Consider the following 20,650-nt stretch of genomic DNA (forward strand, 5'->3'; position numbering starts at 1 on the left):
AAGTTAGAGGAGACAAACATGAGATAGACATAGTTTTGGTCCCTGAGGTGCTCAGAATATAATAGAGCTTTCTCTATTTAATTTCTGTGCTTTTTTAACAGAATTTTCAAGGCAATCATTTATTCACTTGTCCACTTAAATAATTATCAAATGTCTTTTAGATACTAAGCATTTTTTTCTAATGTTACAGAATACAAATATTTAAACATACCGTTGGGGCCAGTCACAATGGCACATGCCTATAATCTCAGCACTTTGGGAGGCTGAGATGGGAAGATCACTTGAGCCCAGGAGTTCGAGATCAGCCTGGGCAACATGACAAGACCTCATCTCTACTAAATTTTTTTTTAAATAATAAAATATTAGCAGGGCATGGTGGCAGGTGCCTGTACTTCTAGCTACTTGGGAGGCTGAGGTGGGAGGATTGCTTGAGCCTGGGTGTTTGAGGCTGCAGTGAGCTATGATCTTGCCACCGTACTCCTGTCTGGGTAACAGAGTGAGACCCTCTCTCAAAAAAGTAAAAAAAAAACAAACAAAACCCAGGAGCTTGTTATTATCATTGTCATTTTAATTATTTGCTGAATTATTTATTCAGTGCCTACTACTGTGTGCTAGATGCCCTCTGGAAGCGTATAGTGATCATTTACTATGTTAAATATGTGCCAGACACTTTATGTGGTGAGGAATGAAAGCTTAAAAAGGGGGTAAGATTTAAGTTAAACATGCAGAATGAGTAGAACTTTTCTACGTAAAGAGGCAGAAGGATGATGTGGGCAGAAGATTATGTGTTTGGCAGAAGGAGCAGTGAGTGCAAAAGTAAGATGCTTGAGTGAACATTGCAGGGTTTATGAGCAGTTCAGTTCTGCTAGTGCAAAACGTATAAGATGCGAATGGTTGGGAACGAAGTGAATACCTAAGGCAAGCTTATGACCGACTTTTTTTTTGAGATAAATCTCACTCTGTCACCCAAGCTGCAGTGCAGTGGCGTTCTCTTGGCTCACTGCAACCTCCGCCTCCTGGGTTCAAGTGATTCTCGTGCCTCAGCCTCCCAAGTAGCTGGGATTATAGGCGTGAGCCACCATTCCCAGCTAATTTTTGTATTTTTAGTAGAGACAGGGTTTCAGCATGTTTGACAGGTTGGTCTCGAACTCCTGACCTGAAGTGATCCACACACCTTGGCCTCCCAACTGCTGGCATTACAGGCATGAGCCACCAGTCCCTGCCCAGACTTTTTAATACTATAGAAATGAGTAGATCTCAGGCTGGGTGTGGTGGGTCACACCTGTAATCCCAGCACTTTGGGAGGCCAAGGTGGGCAGATCACGAGGTCAGGAGATCAAGACCATCCTGCCCAACATGGTGAAACCCATCTCTACTAAAAATACAAAAAAAAAAAAAAAAAAAAAAATTAGCCAGGCGTAGTGGCGCATGCCTGTAGTCCCATTTACTCAAGAGGCTGAGGCAGGAGAATCGCTTGAACCTGGGAGGTGGAGGCTGCAGTGAGCCGAGATTGTGCCACTGCACTCCAGCCTGGGTGACAGAGCAAGATTCTGTCTCAAAAAAAAAAAAAAAAAAGAAAAGAAAAAGAAAAAGAAACAAGTAGATCTTTTCCTGCAGGCCATGGGAGATTTACCAGGTAGAATGCTGTGGGCTGAAAATACTAGATGACCTAATTAACAGTGGCTAAAACAGTAGACACCAGAGTTGTTCTGACGATTCAGTGATATCACAGTGTTTTGTTCATGTCCGTTTTCATGGCTAATTAGCAACAGCTACAAACATTATGGTCTCACTGACATTATCTGAAGGCTGAAAGGGTGGCTTTTCTTTGCATGTTTCTTTTAGTTAGGGAGAAGACTCAGAAGTGTGTGGTGGCCTTCCTGTAACATTTTATTGGCTGGGTCCTACCACATGCTCATTCCTAAACCAGGCACTGGGAAAGCAAATGTAATTACTGTGATGAGCTTAGAATAATCATTTCTTCTTTTGGAGTTGGGAGGGCTATTGGCATGATAAATATCCAAATAGACGTGTGCTTCTCCAGCAAGACAGAACAGGGAATCGCTATTGGGTAGGGAGACAGCAATGTTTACTGTAGGGATTCATTGGAGAATTGTGAGCTGGGGAGTCACATGATTAGATTTGAGTATGAGGGCATTCTGGTTATGGTATAAAGCAGGGATTGGCAAGCTTTTTCTGTACAGGGCTTTTTCATGTGGTCTGTCATTCCTATTCAACCCTGCCATTGAAGTATGAAAACAGTCATAGATAATAGGTAAGCAAAGATGCATGACTGAGCTCCAGTAAAACTTTATTTACAAAACTATAAGGCAGACTGGATTTGCCCCATGGCCTGTAGTTTGCTGACCCCTCATATGGAGGGTAACTGGAAGATAACCACATAAAGAGACAGGGAAACAAAGGAAACATTTGCAGTTATCAGAACTATAGTTTCCTTGTCCTGTCCTCAGACTAGTATCAGTCTGTGGTGAGGTTTTCACCCATCCATGGTGAAATCAATAAGGTTAAGGAGTTCAGTTATTCATTTAAAAATGCAACAGTCATAACGAACCAGGCATTGAACATATTTTCAGTACAGACAAGAATTTCCATAATGACGCAGGCACTAAGAAAACAAGGAACCCCCAAGTGGTTACAGTTGAAATGAAAGAAGACCAAGAGTTTGATTTGCAAATGACAAAAAATATGAACCAAAATAGTGACAGTTGCAGTACAAATAACTATAAAAGCCTGAAACCTAAATTAGAAAATCTGAGTTCTTTACCACCAGATTCTGACAGAACATCAGAAGTATATCTACATGAGGAATTACAGCAAGACATGCAAAAGTTTAAGAATGAGGTCAACACGTTAGAAGAAGAGTTCCTGGCTTTGAAGAAAGAAACTGTTCAACTTCAGAAAGAGGTAGGGTTTTACTTGCTGCCACTCTTTGTTTTTTCTCTATTAATTATCTGGTCCATTCTGATTTTCCACTTAGGAAAGGCACATGAAAAGCATACAGTTTGGTTGTCTAAATCTGGAATTGTGTGTAGAAACAGATGATTTCTAAGTAATAGGAGTTTAGGAAAACTTTCTCATAATCTTTGTTTCTTAATTGACCTAAGTCTCTCTGTCAGTCTTCCAAGTGGCGTATGGATTGTGAAACTCATTTAGCCATATATCATGTGACCTTCAGAACCAGGAGAAGCATCAAGAAAATCGCTGAAGAAAATGTGAGGAGCTTGAGGGCTTTTTCCTTTTACTGACTTAAAGATGAGTTGTGTCTAATAATAAGATGGGAATACAGTAGAAAGGAAGCAATGACTAAGAAGAGATATAAAAATGTATCTGGCAGGCATGGTGGCAAACACCTGTAGTCTCAGCTACTCGGGAGCCTGAAGCAGGAGGATCGCTTGAGGCCAGGCGTTCTGGGCCATAGTGTGCCTTCACACTAAGTTCAGCATCAATATGGTGACCTCCTGGGAGCGGGGCACCACCAGACTGGCTAAGGAAGGGTGAACTGGCCCAGGTCGGAAATGGAGCAAGTCATAAGTAACTCCCGTGCTGATCAGTAGTGGGATCGTGCCTGTGAATAGCTACTGCATTCCAGCCTGGGCAACATAGTGAGACCTCATCTCTTAGAAAAGAAAAAAAAAGTATCCAGCCCTGAGAGCTGCAGCAAATATTCCTGGCCAATGAATCTGTTTATTGTGCTTTTCAGGTTTATCTGTTTAACTCGAACTGTTGGAACTTACAATTCCATCATGACCACTTTAAATCTTTTTCAACAACAAGTGTATACACTTTAATATATTTGTTAATATAACCACTCTCCACTGTTTTTGTTGAATCAGACCTTTGTGTTATGTTGTTTAATAAAGTACAGTAAGTTTTGGCATATATATTTTTTCCATATAAGTAGCATAAATGCTTAGCCAAAAACTTAGTATATGATGCCAAAGTAGAAAGCTGAGTCTTCTACATTGATTAGGACAGGCCTCCCACCCTCCACTAAGGCATTAAATTATTTTGCCCAAGTCACACTTTTGACCTACCTGATTAATTTGCTGAGTTTGTCTGATTCAGCATTATGGAGTTGTATTGTCTTTTGGTGCCAGAAAATGCTAGGTAATGGCACTTGGGGCTTTGGATCAATCATTTTAATCATTTTTGGCTTTAGCCCAGTTATCAATAGACAGTAGGCTAAAGTAGACTCTTATACTGTATATCCCCCAGCTATAAACTTTTATGGCTATTGAATGTGAAATTTGGGAAGCATCCCATTTCCAGAATTCCACCCTAGCTCAGCAGTTTCACTCTGTTTTTGTGTTGTGGCAGACCTGTATTTCAGTAAGCCCCTTCACCTTTTTGATATCCCAGGACTCACATGAAAAAAAAAAAAAAGAAAGACAAAAGTTAGTGGGAGAAAAGAATAACTTAGTGCAGAAAAGGGAAGCTTCCTTTCTGTTCCCGAAGCCCCACAGTGTTGTATCCTCTCAATCTGGCTGTTTAATATGAAAGCCAAGTGGCAAAGACAGAAGAAGACATGCTTTGTGTCTTTGTCTTCTTATTTCTGTGTTAGTGCCAGTCAAATTAGGTAAAAATTCATAATACATAGTGAAGGGTGGTTGGGAATAAAAGCACAAAATTAAGGAGGGCCCTTGTTGAAATTTTGGAAAATTCTGTCTCATTCATTGAAACAGAAATGAAGCTGACTTTACAAAAATGTTGATGATAAAATTATAATAATTATAATTAGATGATGATAGTTCCAGCTGTGATAAAATTAAAGTAAGCACCAAATATTTTAATGACTAAAATTATGATAATTAAACTGAGTAGAGTGATGAAAGCAATGAAAGCAGAAAGAAGTTCTTTGTATTGAATAAAGCAATAACAATCATCCTTAACATCAAACTCTCACTCAAGGTTGAAGAAGAAATGGAGAAGCACAGAAGTAATATAACAGAATTAACAGGAACCCTAACTGATGGTGCTACTGTTGGCAGTGATGATGATGGACTAAATCAGCAGATTCCTAGGAAGGAGAATGGAGAGCATGACAGGTAAGTCTACAGCAACATTTAACAGGAGACAATTGGCCAGGCACAGTGGCTCAAGCCTGTAATCCAGCACTTTGGGAGGCCAAGGCAGGTGAATCACCTGAGGTCGGGAGTTCAAGACCAGCCTGACCAACATGGAGAAACCCTGTGTCTACTAAAACTGCAGAATTAGCCAGGTGTAGTGGTGCGTTCCTGTAATCCCAGTTACTCAGGAGGCCGAGGCAAGAGAATCACTTGAACCCGGGAGGCAGAAGCTGTGGGAGGCAGAGTTTGCGGTGAACCGTGGTCATACCATTGCACTCCAGCCTGGGCAACAAGAGTGAAACTCCATCTCAAAAAAAAAAACAAAAAAACAAAAAACAGGAGACAATTATGTGCTATGAAATGAATTCTAATTTGGGCTAATATTCATGATGAACAAATTTTATACTTTTACTAGGATATTCAGCCTTCCTTGGTTCTCAGAAAAATGCAAACAATGAGATACCATGTTTTCCAATCATATTGATATTTTATTTAATAAATAGGAAGTATTGGCAAATGTGAGAAAAAGACATTTTTATACACTGCTGTTAAATGAAATTGATGAATCCTTTTTGCAGGGTAATTTAGTAGCATGTATCAAAATTTCAAATACGTCACTTCTTTAACCTAACTTCACTTTTGGGATGTGATCCTACAGGAAAATATGACTTGTTTAAACACATACACATATGTGTTAAAGACATTACATGTAGTATATAACATACAATAGGCTAATCGGTTAAATATATATAATAAGTATATATGATATATTTATGTTAAGGATATTTATATATGTTTCATATATACTTATGTATAAGGATATTTATTATAGCATTGTAATATCAAAAAGTTGGAGATCGTCAAAATCCTTAGCAATAAGGAAATAGTACAATTGTCATACCCAGAAAATAATGTAGTATGCAATCATTTTAATAAAATAAGTTGTTAGACCTGGAGTGTGCTTATTATTTCACAATTAAAGTCTGTTTAAAGGCTTTGGTTTAATGACACATCTTAAGCCAGTTTTGTTGGAATTCTCATAATATCTACTGAGTTACAAAAGGAAGCTAGCTGCATGCTACATTGACACTGTACCTTGTTAGCAACATAATTCTAGTTATTAAATTTTTGTTTTTTGTTCTCAATGTGTGAGTGCTGAAATATCAGATCCTCAAATTAATCTGAATATTGCCAAGGGATTGCACATGGGGATTCATATTCCGTATAAGCATTCCAATATACTGGGTAAGACTTGCTAAAATACGACAGAGGATCTTAGATCTACTGAACCAAGAATTGGACAGCTCTTTTTGTCAAGAGTCAGTTAGCAAATATTTTAGGCCTTGTGAATTATAAAAGGAAAAAGTATGGCTGTATTTCAAGGAAATTTCCTTATGAAAACAGGCAGTGGGCTGGATTTGGTCCACAGGCACCAATTTGCTGATCCTTGGGCTAAAACCAACGTGCTGTTATGCAGTGAATCCTCTTTTTAAAGGTACCCTACATGCATGCCATTATCCTTCCTTTTAAAAGATAATGTATTTCAGTAGGAAACACACCATATTTTTCAACAGTAGCTTCATATAATTTCGACAAATTTGGTTTACAAAATAAGATTATTTTCTGCACATGTCCCCTTTCATTCTTGTTATAGAATTCCATATTTTGACTATTACTTTGTATATTTGATGAGCATAAAATATTCTAGAGTTAGATGATTTTTATCAAGCAAGAAAGACTTCTCCTGAAACTGTTAGTCTTCCTTGGTCTTTATATATAAGCACGAGCAAATGATAATCAGCTTATATAATCTAGAAATGTTCAAGAGGTCTTTTGGTTTTATAAGTTAATGAATTTTTTATTTAATACCTTCATCTGGCATTTCAAAAATGCCATATAGATATGATTTAATAAAACTTTTAAAGGGTAAAAATATAGTATATAGTTATTAAGAATTGAAAAATACAGCTAAACAAGAAGAAAATTAGATCATCAACGTCACGCCCCTAGGTATGTTGGCCTTGAAAGAATGGTTTATATTCATGGCCTTGAAAGAATGGTTTATATTCATGGATTCAGATTTCCTGTCCATTCACTCTTGAGCTGACACCAGTAATTTTCACTCCCACCACTCTTTCAAGATTGTTGTTCTCAAGTTTACCACTGATTTGTAAATCTAGACATTGTTTCTTAGACCTCATTTTATTTAACCTGTCAGCAATATTGGACTCAATGGAAAACTCTCTCCTCCATAACAGTATCTTCACTTGGCTTTCAGGATCTCACTCGCTCTCCTGGCTTTTCTTCCTGCCTTTCTATTTCATCTGTCGTAGTCTGTTTTGCTTTCTTCTCATATCCCACCTTTTACACATGATATGTCCCAGGATGCAGTCCTCAATCTTCTTTCTCATGACTTTTACTACCTTGTGTGTGCTAATGATTTCCAAACACATGTCTGCAGCCTAGATCTCTCTCCTTAATTCCAGACTTCTATACCAACCTGCCTACTTGACATCTCTGTTTGATTGGTCATGAACTGCTTGGTATCACCAACTTACCAGGCCCAAGATTGGGGTACCAATTTATTCTTTCTCATGCCTACCCCTCTCATAGTCTTTCCTACTTGCATTAATGGCAACTCTTGCAGTTGCTCTGTAGAAACCAAGGTGTCGTCCTTGACTCACCTCTCTCTCTGACACCTCACATCTGATCTGTCAGCAGATCTTGTCAGGAGTACCTGAAGAATATATCCAGAAGCCAGTCATATCTTCCATTTCCAAGCCACCACCATCTGCTGTCTAGATGCATGTAATAGACTGTTAATTGGTCTTTCTGGGTTTTTTTGTTTTGTTGTTGTTTTTTTTTTAAAGAAACCTCTTTTCATTAATCCTTAACTCAGTGGCCGTATTTAAAACATAAGTCAGATGAATGTCATTCCTCTGCTCAGACCCATCTGATTGCCTCCCATTTCACTCTGAGTATGTGTCAGGGTTCCTCCTCATACCTAGAAGGCAACACATGATATGCCCTGTTCTCTCTCTCACTTAAGCTTGTTTCTTATTCCCTTTGCTCTGCTTCAGCTACACTGAACTTCTTGCTCTTCCTTTTCTATCACTATTGTGTAAACACTCCAGGCACACCTCTGACTGGGCAGTTCCCTTTGTTTGGGATGCCTTTTCCTCAGCTAGCTTCCTGGCTTTCTCTTTGCATTCCTTCAGTTCTTTACTTCAAAGCCCCTTTCTCAGGAAGGACTTTTCTGGCCATCCTAGAATTCCCACCACCCCTCCTCTCAAACCTGTAAACATTGCATTTTCCTGCTTTAGTTTGTCTCCTCTAACACTGTATATTTTGCCTAATCTATCTACTGTTATGGTGTTTATTTCACTCCCATGAGTAGGATTTTTGTGTGTCTAGAAAAGAGCCTAGCTTGCAATAAGTAGCTACTCAATAAATACTTATTAAATGAGCAAGTGGAGTTTACCCTTCCATGTATTGTTTTAAACATTAGACTGATTCTCACGTAAAAAAAAAAGAAAAAAAAAAAGGTTTGACACGGGCTCATTCTAACACTTTTGCCTGGCAATTATATGCATTTTTGGATTTTTTGACTCTGTAATAAGCTACATTGTTTATATTAATGTTTTCCATTAATAGTTTTCTAATTCCATTAGAGAGAAAAGCTCCATATTGTGGTTACTCACTATTCTTTTACTAATAATCATGATACTTTTACTCATGATAAAATGGATCAAAGGAATTACATACTTCATTGGTAATTTATAAAGAAAATTAAAATATAAGGGTGGTAAATTTAATGGACTTAAAAATTGTTTCCAAGTGATTACGAACCTTCAGTACTTGAAGTTAGAAGACCAAGTTGGAATGTATTGTTTTCTGTAAGAGAGCTATGCTGATCAGGCACTCTGTATTCTGACAGAGCAGCTGTTGATCTTACATAGGGTTGTGGGAGGAGCGGACTTGAAGGATTGGCAGGCTCTCAGCGGCATAAGAGGGTTGACATCATCTGGAGAAACATGGCTGTCCAAGCAAGGCTGCTGTGGGTTGGTTAACACTCCCAGGCTTGTGGATTGGAGTGAGTTTGTGTTTGATTGGCTGTCTTTCAGAAGCAAGTGGCCCACATTGATATTGGTTGGTGAGAGAGGCCAATGGTCACTGATTGACTGTATTTACAACTGGCTGTGAGTGGTTGCTTGTTACTACCATGGCTACAGGTCAGTTCTTTCCTAAGTTTGAGGCAACTTTAAACTGCAGTTTTCTGTTTAAAAGTTGCCTTCCATCAACTATGTTTAAAATGAAAATGATTTCATATTCCAGAACTATGGACTTAATTTGGAAGTGTGGGTCAAGACGAATTGTTTAATAATTGCTCTAAGGAGGATCTCTTTTTTTGATGCTTAGTCTTAACCAGAAGAATTCTCTACATAGTTAAAAAACAAACAAACAAAAAGCAATTACTAGTTTTGTTTCAGTTTTTGGTATTTTCAGAGACTTCTGCTAAACTCCTAACATAATCTCCAGTGGGAAATGTTTGTCTCTTTGTTAATGTATGTAGTTATGTGATAGTGATACTCTTTTTTTTTTTATTCCTTAATCTTGTTTTTTGGTTCACTTTCTGTTCCATGCAATGATAGTGACATAGTATGTGTTTACTTCATAAAAAAGTAATTATAATTTTCTACTGGCAAATTCAACTTTTTATATTAAGACTAAATACTAGACTAAACATGTAGGAAATTTACCAAATTATTTTATTTTTAAACAAACTTATGTAACTAATCAGAATATTGCTATTTTTGAACTATATGTAATGATTATAATGACATTTAGGAATTTTAACAGTAAGATTTTTTTCTTCTCGAGATGTTTTCCTGATTTCTTCTTTCATGTGATATGTGCCTGTTATTTTTAAAACTTTGTTTAATCTGTTTAAACATTATTATATTTAAAAACAAAACCCAAAACACAGCACAGATCTAAATATGAGTTTCATGTGTAAGAGTCATTGCCTGTGTGCAGTGGAATACAGCTGTTTTTTGTTTTCATTTTTGTTTTCTTTTTTCTTTATGTCTGGTTTTAGGAAGTGGGGTAATGATAAATTTTTTAAAATCATAATGATAAATTTTTTAAAATTTGGATCTGATCATGTTACTCCTTTGCTTATAACTCAGCTACTACTTCTCATTGCTATAAGGTTAGAAATCTGAATTCTCTAGCTTTACCCTGCATCGTTTTTACTCTTCTCTTTCTCTGTGTCCCACCCAGAGTCTTAGATGTTTGTTCCAGCAGTTGATAGCTTCAGTGAGGTATAATTGATATAAGATAGATTGCATGTATATAAAATATACAATCATATGCACATTTGAAACCATCACCATAATCAAGAGTTAACATGTTCATCATCCATAAAAGTCTCTTCTCGTCCCTTTGTATTTCTTTATGAAGAAACTGCTAAATTGTTTTCCAAAGTATTTGTATTGATTTTCCATTCCAACCAGTGGCGTATGACATTTCTTGTTGTTCTGTATCATCACAAGCTCTTATTATTGCTGTTTTTTAATTTTGAAATTTTAGCCATTCTGATGGGTGTGTATTATGCGTATTATTATGGTTTTAATATGCATTACCCTAAGGACTAATAATGTTGAGCATCCTGTATGTGCTTATTTGCCACCTGTGTATCTTCTTTGGTGAACTGTCTTTTCCAATCTGGGTAGCTTATGAACTTTTAAAATTGAAATTCGATTCAATCAGCTTTTTTTTTTTTTTTTTTATATTATTATTATACTTTAAGTTCTAGGGTACATGTGCATAACGTGCAGGTTTGTTACATATGTATACTTATGCCATGTTGGTGTGCTGCACCCATCAACTCGTCAGCACCCTTCAATTCATCATTTATATCATGTATAACTCCCCAATGCAGTCCCTCCCTCCTCCCCCCTCCCCATGATAGGCCCCAGTGTGTGATGTTCCCCTTCCTGAGTCCAAGTGATCTCATTGTTCAGTTCCCACCTATGAGTGAGAACATGCGGTGTTTGGTTTTCTGTTCTTGTGATAGTTTGCTAAGAATGATGGTTTCCAGCTGCATCCATGTCCCTACAAAGGATGCAAACGCATCCTTTTTTATGGCTGCATAGTATTCCATGGTGTATATGTGCCACATTTTCTTAATCCAGTCTGTCACAGATGGACATTTGGGTTGATTCCAAGTCTTTGCTATTGTGAATAGTGCCGCAATAAACATACGTGTGCATGTGTCTTTGTAGTAGAATAATTTATAATCCTTTGGGTATATACCCAGTAGTGGGATGGCTGGTTTGAAAATGAAAAGGTTTGACTACCTTTGGTGTATGTAAAAAAGCTGATTGAACTAGTTTACAATCAGCTTTTTTACATACACCAAAGGTAGTCAAACCTTTTCATTTTCAAACTGTTATCTTACTAAACATAGTAAATATTTTAAACTTGTGACAAAATGGTCTCTGTCACAGCCAATCAACTCTGCCATTGTAGTATGAGACCAGCCATAGACAATACATATGTTAAAAAAAAACAGCTGCATTCCAATAAAACTTTATTTGCAAAAATAAGAAGCTGCCCTGCAGGTTGGATTATACCCATCCCTACTATGTGATCATGATTGTGAATAAAGACAGTTTTACTGCTTCCTTTCAACTCAGGTAGCTTTTATTTCCTTTCCTTTCCTAACTGCGCTGGCTTCAGTACAATGCTGACTAAAATAGTGAAAGGAGACATTCCTATATAGTTCTTGATCTTCCCTGATCTTACAGGGAAAGCATTCAGTTTTTCATCATGACACATGTTAGCTGTAGGTTTATCAGAGATGCTCTTTATCGTGCTGATGGCATTCCCTTGTATTCTTTGGTTACTGAGAGGGATTTTTTTTTTTTTAATCAGGAATGAATGTTGTATTTTATCAAATGCCTCTATCTACTGAGATGATCATATGGTTTTTCTCTTTTAGTTTTTTAATGTAGTGAATAACTGGTATTTTAATGTCAAACCAACTCTGTATTTAGGGATAAACCCCGCTTGTTTATGATGTATTATCCTTCTAATGTATCATTGGATTGGATTTGCCAAAGGTTTGTTTAGAACATTTCAAAAGACTGTTTTTTAGAGTAGTTTTAGCTTCACAGCAAAATTGAGAGTAAGGCACAGAGATTATCCTTGTACTCCCTGCCCTGACACGTGCATAGCCTCCACAATTATCAATATCCTCACCAGAGTGGTACACTTGATCTCATTGATGATCCTGAATTGATAATCACAATCACCCAAAGTCCATAGTTGATATTAGGGTTCAGTCTCGGTGTCTTACATTCTGTGAATTTGGACAAAAGTGTAAGGACATGTATTTATCATCGTAGTATTATCCAAAGTAGTTTCAGAGCTTTAAAACTCCTTTGTGCTTCATCTGTTCATCTTCTCCCGCCTTCCCTCCCCAGCTCCTGGCAACCACTGACTTTTTTTTTTACTGTATCTATAGTTTTGCCTTTTCCAAAATGTCATATAGTTGGTATCAGACAGCGTGTAGCCTTTAGACTGGCATCTTTCACTTGGTAATATGGCTTTTCGGTTCCTTCATGTCTTCTCATGAGATGTCAGCGCATTATCGCATGGCTGTACCAGAGGTTGTTCGCTCACCTAAAGGAGGATATCTTGGTTTCTTGAGAAATTGGTTAATTTTTTACAACCATGTTCATGAGGGAGTTTTCTCTTTTTGTAATAACATTGTCAGATTTTGGTTCAGGGTAATGCTAGAATGACAGAATGAGTTGTATTTCTCCTCTATTTTTTTTTCTTTGAGGGCAGGGGGAGAGGTCATGTAAAGTTGTTATATTACTTCTTAAATATTTGGTAGAATTCACCAGCATAGCTATCTGGGACTGGAGTTTTCTTTCTAGGAAGGCTTTACTCATGCTTTATTTTGTTTTATAGATACAGGACAGTTCAGGTTATTCCTTCTTGATTGTACCTTGGTAATTTTTGTTTTTCAAGGAAAGTGTCCATTTTATCAAAGTTGTCATGTTTAGTCACATAAAGCTCACCTTATTCTATTGCTATTCAGTATCTGTAGAATCTATAAAAGTGTCATATTACTATGTTTCTGAAATTAGTAATTTGCATCTTCTTTTTTGTTATCAACCTGGCTAGATAGAGTTTTATCACTTTTATTGACCTCCTCAAAGTGTGTGGCTTTATTGATTTTTTTTTCCTGTTGTTTTTCTGTTTCGTTGGTTTCATCTTTGATGTTGTGGTCTGTTCGGCCTGCTATAACAAAATACCATAGACTGGGTAGCTTATAAACAACAGAAATAGATTTCTCACAAAAGTCCAAGATCTAGGTGCTGGCAGATTTGGTGTCTGGTGAGGGACCAATTCCTGGTTCATAGATCCCTTTTTTCCCCCGTGTCCTCACATAGCAGAACAGGTGAGTGAGCCCTCTGGGGTCCATATGTAAGGGCACTAATCCCATTCATGAGGGCTTGGCTCCCATGAGCTAATTACCTCCACGAAGCCCCACCTTCTGATAACATCACCTCTGTGATTAAGTTTCAGCATACGAGTTCTGGGAGGATGCAAATGTCAGACCATAGCAGATGTTTATTATATCATTTCCTCTGCTTGCTTTGAGTTTAATTTGTTCTTCTTTTTTAGTTTCTTCTCTTTTTTTAGTTTCTTTTTGTTTGTTTGTTTGTAAAGAGCAATCTTCTGTTTTTCTTTTTTTATTATTTATTTTTAAATATTTTTATTTTTTTATTATACTTTAAGTTCTAGGGTACATGTGCATAGCGTGTAGGTTTGTTACATATGTATACTTGTGCCATGTTGGTGTGCTGCACCCATCAACTCGTCAGCACCCATCAATTCATCATTTATATCAGGTATAACTCCCAATGCAATACCTCCCCCCTCCCCCCTCCCCATGATAGGCCCTGGTGTGTGATATTCCCCTTCCTGAGTCCAAGTGATCTCATTGTTCAGTTCCCACCTATGAGTGAGAACATGCAGTGTTTGGTTTTCTGTTCTTGTGATAGTTTGCTAAGAATGATGCTTTCCAGCTGCATCCATGTCCCTACAAAGGACACAAACTCATCCTTTTTTATGGCTGCATAGTATTCCATGGTGTATATGTGCCACATTTTCTTAATCCAGTCTGTCACAGATGGACATTTGGGTTGATTCCAAGTCTTTGCTATTGTGAATAGTGCCGCAATAAACATACGTGTGCATGTGTCTTTATAGCAGCATGATTTATAATCCTTTGGGTATATACCCAGTAGTGGGATGGCTGGGTCATATGGTACATCTAGTTCTAGATCCTTGAGGAATCGCCATACTGTTTTCCATAATGGTTGAACTAGTTTACAATCCCACCAACAGTGTAAAAGTGTTCCTATTTCTCCATATCCTCTCCAGCACCTGTTGTTTCCTGACTTTTTAATGATTGCCATTCTAACTGGTGTGAGATGGTATCTCATTGTGGTTTTGATTTGCATTTCTCTGATGGCGAGTGATGATGAGCATTTTTTCATGTGTCTGTTGGCTGTATGAATGTCTTCTTTTGAGAAATGTCTGTTCATATCCTTTGCCCACTTTTTGATAGGGTTGTTTGTTTTTTTCTTGTAAATTTGTTTGAGTTCTTTGTAGGTTCTGGATATTAGCCCTTTGTCAGATGAGTAGATTGCAAAAATTTTCTCCCATTCTGTAGGTTGCCTGTTCACTCTGATGGTAGTTTCTTTTGCTGTGCAGAAGCTCTTTAGTTTAATTAGATCCCATTTGTCGATTTTGGCTTTTGCTGCCGTTGCTTTTGGTGTTTTAGACATGAAGTCCTTGCCCATGCCTATGTCCTGAATGGTACTACCTAGGTTTTCTTCTAGTGTTTTTATGGTATTAGGTCTAACATTTAAGTCTCTAATCCACCTTGAATTAATCTTCATATAAGGAGTAAGGAAAGGATCCAGTTTCAGCTTTCTACTTATGGCTAGCCAATTTTCCCAGCACCATTTATTAAATAGGGAATCCTTTCCCCATTTCTTGTTTCTCTCAGGTTTGTCAAAGATCAGATGGCTGTAGATGTGTGGTATTATTTCTGAGGACTCTGTTCTGTTCCATTGGTCTGTATCTCTGTTTTGGTACCAGTACCATGCTGTTTTGGTTACTGTAGCCTTGTAGTATAGTTTGAAGTCAGGTAGCGTGACGCCTCCAGCTTTGTCCTTTTGACTTAGGATTGTCTTGGCAATGCGGGCTCTTTTTTGGTTCCATATGAACTTTAAAGCAGTTTTTTCCAATTCTGTGAAGAAACTCATTGGTAGCTTGATGGGGATGGCATTGAATCTATAAATAACCTTGGGCAGTATGGCCATTTTCACGATATTGATTCTTCCTATCCATGAGCATGGTATGTTCTTCCATTTGTTTGTGTCCTCTTTTATTTCACTGAGCAGTGGTTTGTAGTTCTCCTTGAAGAGGTCCTTTACATCCCTTGTAAGTTGGATTCCTAGGTATTTTATTCTCTTTGAAGCAATTGTGAATGGAAGTTCATTCCTGAACTTTGGCTCTCTGTTTGTCTGTTACTGGTGTATAAGAATGCTTGTGATTTTTGCACATTAATTTTGTATCCTGAGACTTTGCTGAAGTTGCTTATCAGCTTAAGGAGATTTTGGGCTGAGACAATGGGATTTTCTAAATATACAATCATGTCATCTGCAAACAGGGACAATTTGACTTCTTCTTTTCCTAACTGAATACCCTTGATTTCTTTCTCTTGCCTGATTGCCCTAGCCAGAACTTCCAACACTATGTTGAATAGGAGTGGTGAGAGAGGGCATCCATGTCTTGTGCCAGTTTTCAAAGGGAATTTTTCCAGTTTTTGCCCATTCAGTATGATGTTGGCTGTGGGTTTGTCATAAATAGCTCTTATTATTTTGAGTAGGTTCCATCAATACCGAATTTATTGAGCGTTTTTAGCATGAAGGGCTGTTGAATTTTGTCAAAGGCCTTTTCTGCATCTATTGAGATAATCATGTGGTTCTTGTCTTTGGTTCTGTTGATATGCTGGATTACGTTTATTGATTTGCGAATGCTGAACCAGCCTTGCATCCCAGGGATGAAGCCCACTTGATCATGGTGGATAAGCTTTTTGATGTGCTGCTGAATCTGGTTTGCCAGTATTTTATTGAGGATTTTTACATGGATGTTCATCAGGGAGATTGGTCTAAAATTCTCTTTTTTTGTTGTGTCTCTGCCAGGCTTTGGTATCAGGATGATGTTGGCCTCGTAAAATGAGTTAGGGAGGATTCCCTCTTTTTCTATTGATTGGAATAGTTTCAGAAGGAATGGTAGCAGCTCCTCCTTGTACCTCTGGTAGAATTTAGCTGTGAATCCATCTGGTCTTGGACTTTTTTTGGTTGGTAGGCTATTAATTATTGCCTCAATTTCAGAGCCTGCTATTGGTCTATTCAGGGATTCAACTTCTTCCTGGTTTAGTCTTGGAAGAGTGTAAGTGTCCAGGAAATTATCCATTTCTTCTAGATTTTCTAGTTGATTTGCGTAGAGGTGTTTATAGTATTCTCTGATGGTAGTTTGTATTTCTGTGGGGTCGGTGGTGATATCCCCTGTATCATTTTTTATTGCATCTATTTGATTCTTCTCTCTTTTCTTCTTTATTAGTCTTGCTAGCGGTCTGTCAATTTTGTTGATCTTTTCAAAAAACCAACTCCTGGATTCATTGATTTTTTGGAGGGTTTTTTGTGTCTCTATCTCCTTCAGTTCTGCTCTGATCTTAGTTATTTCTTGCCTTCTGCTAGCTTTTGAATGTGTTTGCTCTTGCTTCTCTAGTTCTTTTAATTGTGATGTTAGAGTGTCAATTTTAGATCTTTCCTGCTTTCTCTTGTGGGCATTTAGTGCTATAAATTTCCCTCTACACACTGCTTTAAATGTGTCCCAGAGATTCTGGTATGTTGTATCTTTGTTCTCATTGGTTTCAAAGAACATCTTTATTTCTGCCTTCATTTCGTTATGTACCCAGTAGTTATTCAGGAGCAGGTTGTTCAGTTTCCATGTAGTTGAGCGGTTTTGATTGAGTTTCTTAGTCCTGAGTTCTAGTTTGACTGCACTGTGGTCTGAGAGACAGTTTGTTATAATTTTTGTTGTTTTACATTTGCTGAGGAGTGCTTTACTTCCAATTATGTGGTTGATTTTGGAATAAGTGTGATGTGGTGCTGAGAAGAATGTATATTCTGTTGATTTGGGGTGGAGAGTTCTATAGATGTCTATTAGGTCTGCTTGCTGCAGAGATGAGTTCAATTCCTAGATATCCTTGTTAACTTTATGTCTTGTTGATCTGTCTAATGTTGACAGTGGGGTGTTGAAGTCTCCCATTATTATTGTATGGGAGTCTAAGTCTCTTTGTAAGTCTCTAAGGACTTGCTTTATGAATCTGGGTGCTCCTGTATTGGGTGCATATATATTTAGGATAGTTAACTCTTCCTGTTGAATTGATCCCTTTACCATTATGTAATGGCCTTCTTTGTCTCTTTTGATCTTTGATGGTTTAAAGTCTGTTTTATCAGAGACTAGGATTGCAACCCCTGCTTTTTTTTGTTCTCCATTTGCTTGGTAGATCTTCCTCCATCCCTTTATTTTGAGCCTATGTATGTCTCTGCATGTGAGATGGGTCTCCTGAATACAGCAGACTGATGGGTCTTGACTCTTTATCCAGTTTGCCAGTCTGTGTCTTTTAATTGGAGCATTTAGTCCATTTACATTTAAGGTTAATATTGTTATGTGTGAACTTGATCCTGCCATTATGATATTTACTGGTTATTTTGCTCGTTAGTTGATGCAGTTTCTTCCTAGCTTCGACGGTCTTTACATTTTGGCATGTTTTTGCAATGGCTGGTACCGGTTGTTCCTTTCCATGTTTAGGGCTTCCTTCAGGGTCTCTTGTAAGGCAGGCCTGGTGGTGACAAAATCTCTATAAGCATTTGCTTATCTGTAAAGGATTTTATTTCTCCTTCACTTATGAAACTTAGTTTGGCTGTTTATGAAATTCTGGGTTGAAAATTCTTTTCTTTAAGAATGTTGAATATTGGCCCCCACTCTCTTCTGGCTTGTAGAGTTTCTGCCGAGAGATCTGCTGTTAGTCTGATGGGCTTCCCTTTGTGGGTAACCCGACCTTTCTCTCTGGCTGCCCTTAAGATTTTTTCCTTCATTTCAACTTTGGTGAAGCTGGCAATTATGTGTCTTGGAGTTGCTCTTCTCGAGGAGTATCTTTGTGGCATTCTCTGTATTTTCTGAATTTGAATGTTGGCCTGCCCTACTAGGTTGGGGAAGTTCTCCTGGATGATATCCTGAAGAGTGTTTTCCAACTTGGTTCCATTTTCCCCCTCACTTTCAGGCACCCCAATCAGACGTAGATTTGGTCTTTTTACATAATCCCATACTTCTTGCAGGCTTTGTTCATTTCTTTTTCTTCTTTTTTCTTTTGGTTTCTCTTCTTGCTTCATTTCATTCATTTGATCCTCAATCGCTGATACTCTTTCTTCCAGTTGATCAAGTCGGTTACTGAAGCTTGTGCATTTGTCACGTATTTCTCGTGTCATGGTTTTCATCTCTGTCATTTCGTTTATGACCTTCTCTGCATTAATTATTCTAGCTATCAGTTCTTCCACTGTTTTTTCAAGATTTTTAGTTTCTTTGCGCTGGGTACGTAATTCCTCCTTTAGCTCTGAGAAGTTTGATGGACTGAAGCCTTCTCTCATCTCGTCAAAGTCATTCTCCGTCCAGCTTTGATCTGTTGCTGGCGATGAGCTGCGCTCCTTTGCAGGGGGGGATGCGCTCTTATTTTTTGAATTTCCAGCTTTTCTGCCCTGCTTTTTCCCCATCTTTGTGGTTTTATCTGCCTCTGGTCTTTGATGATGGTGACGTACTGATGGGGTTTTGGTGTAGGTGTCCTTCCTGTTTGATAGTTTTCCTTCTAACAGTCAGGCCCCTCAGCTGTAGGTCTGTTGGAGATTGCTTGAGGTCCACTCCAGACCCTGTTTGCCTGGGTATCAGCAGCAGAGGCTGCAGAAGATAGAATATTGCTGAACAGCGAGTGTACCTGTCTGATTCTTGCTTTGGAAGCTTCCTCTCAGGGGTGTACTCCACCGTGTGAGGTGTGGGGTGTCAGTCTGCCCCTAGTGGGGGATGTCTCCCAGTTAGGCTACTCAGGGGTCAGGGACCCACTTGAGCAGGCAGTCTGTCCGTTCTCAGATTTCAACCTCCGTGTTGGGAGATCCACTGCTCTCTTCAAAGCTGTCAGACAGAGTCGTTTGCGTCTGCAGAGGTTTCTGCTGCTTTTTGTTGTTGTTGTTGTTTAGCTGTGCCCTGTCCCCAGAGGTGGAGTCTACAGAGACAGGCAGGCTTCCTTGAGCTGCTGTGAGCTACACCCAGTTCAAGCTTCCCAGCGGCTTTGTTTACCTACTTAAGCCTCAGCAATGGCGGGCGCCCCTTCCCCAGCCTCGCTGCTGCCTTGCGGTTAGATCGCAGACTGCTGTGCTAGCAATGAGGGAGGCTCCATGGGCGTGGGACCCTCCCGGCCAGGTGTGGGATATAATCTCCTGGTGTGCCCGTTTGCTTAAAGTGCAGTATTGGGGTGGGAGTTACCCGATTTTCCAGGTGTTGTGTGTCTCAGTTCCCCTGGCTAGGAAAAGAGATTCCCTTCCCCCTTGCGCTTCCCAGGTGAGGCAATGCCTAGCCCTGCTTCAGCTGTCGCTGGTCGGGCTGCAGCAGCTGACCAGCACCGATTGTCCGGCACTCCCTAGTGAGATGACCCCAGTACCTCAGTTGAAAATGCAGAAATCACCGGTCTTCTGTGTCGCTTGCACTGGGAGTTGGAGACTGGAGCTGTTCCTATTCGGCCATCTTGCTCCGCCCCCCAGAACTCTGTTTTCTTATACCATCTGTCTGAATTTATAGTTGTCATTTTTGTTGTCTTTGCTCCTCACTACACTTAAGGCTAAATGAGAGTAGCGGTCTTGTCTGTTTTATCTGCAGAGCTTAGTAGAATGTCTGCCACATTGTAGGCATTCAGTGCATATTTGTTCAATGTATGAAAGAGAAAATGTTAAAAATGCACAGTTTTTTATACCGAAAAAGTACTCATATATTTTATTTCTACCTTGTTTTCTCCCTGACAGATTCTGTTAGCCTACCAGTAATCCAAGACACGTTTTGTTTATGTGAATGCTTACTGAAACTTAAGAATAATCGCTGTGACCGACTTAGAGTAAAACTTAAACACTTGGAAAATACGGTCAGTGTACTACAAAATGAGCTATTTGAAGCAAAAAAGGCAGCATTACAGTTAGAGCTTCAAAAAATTGAATTGGAGAAAAAGCTGTACAATTTGAGGTATGACATTCTAGTTCTAAAGAAATATTTATATTAAAGACAATATATCAGAATTTTTGTAATTGCTGACTTACCTACTGCAGATGAATGAGGGAGAAACATTTTTGGTCTTGCAGAAT

The 20,650-nt window shown here is 38.6% G+C and overlaps 1 pseudogene across 1 annotated transcript in view; it reads left to right on the plus strand.

Annotated features, from left to right (window-relative positions):
* The window catches only part of LOC104663278, a 30,432-nt pseudogene extending 10,007 nt beyond the window's left edge, over window positions 1-20,425 (plus strand). The window contains exons 5-8 of the transcript XR_004055165.1: window positions 2,792-2,925; window positions 4,930-5,066; window positions 9,212-9,319; window positions 20,318-20,425. The product of XR_004055165.1 is annotated as an uncharacterized LOC104663278 (transcript). The remainder of the gene's footprint in view (window positions 1-2,791; window positions 2,926-4,929; window positions 5,067-9,211; window positions 9,320-20,317) is intronic.
* Window positions 20,426-20,650: the final 225 nt, after the last annotated feature.

This window comes from Rhinopithecus roxellana, chromosome 19, assembly GCF_007565055.1.
Source record: "Rhinopithecus roxellana isolate Shanxi Qingling chromosome 19, ASM756505v1, whole genome shotgun sequence".
NCBI classification, from domain to species: domain Eukaryota; kingdom Metazoa; phylum Chordata; class Mammalia; order Primates; family Cercopithecidae; genus Rhinopithecus; species Rhinopithecus roxellana.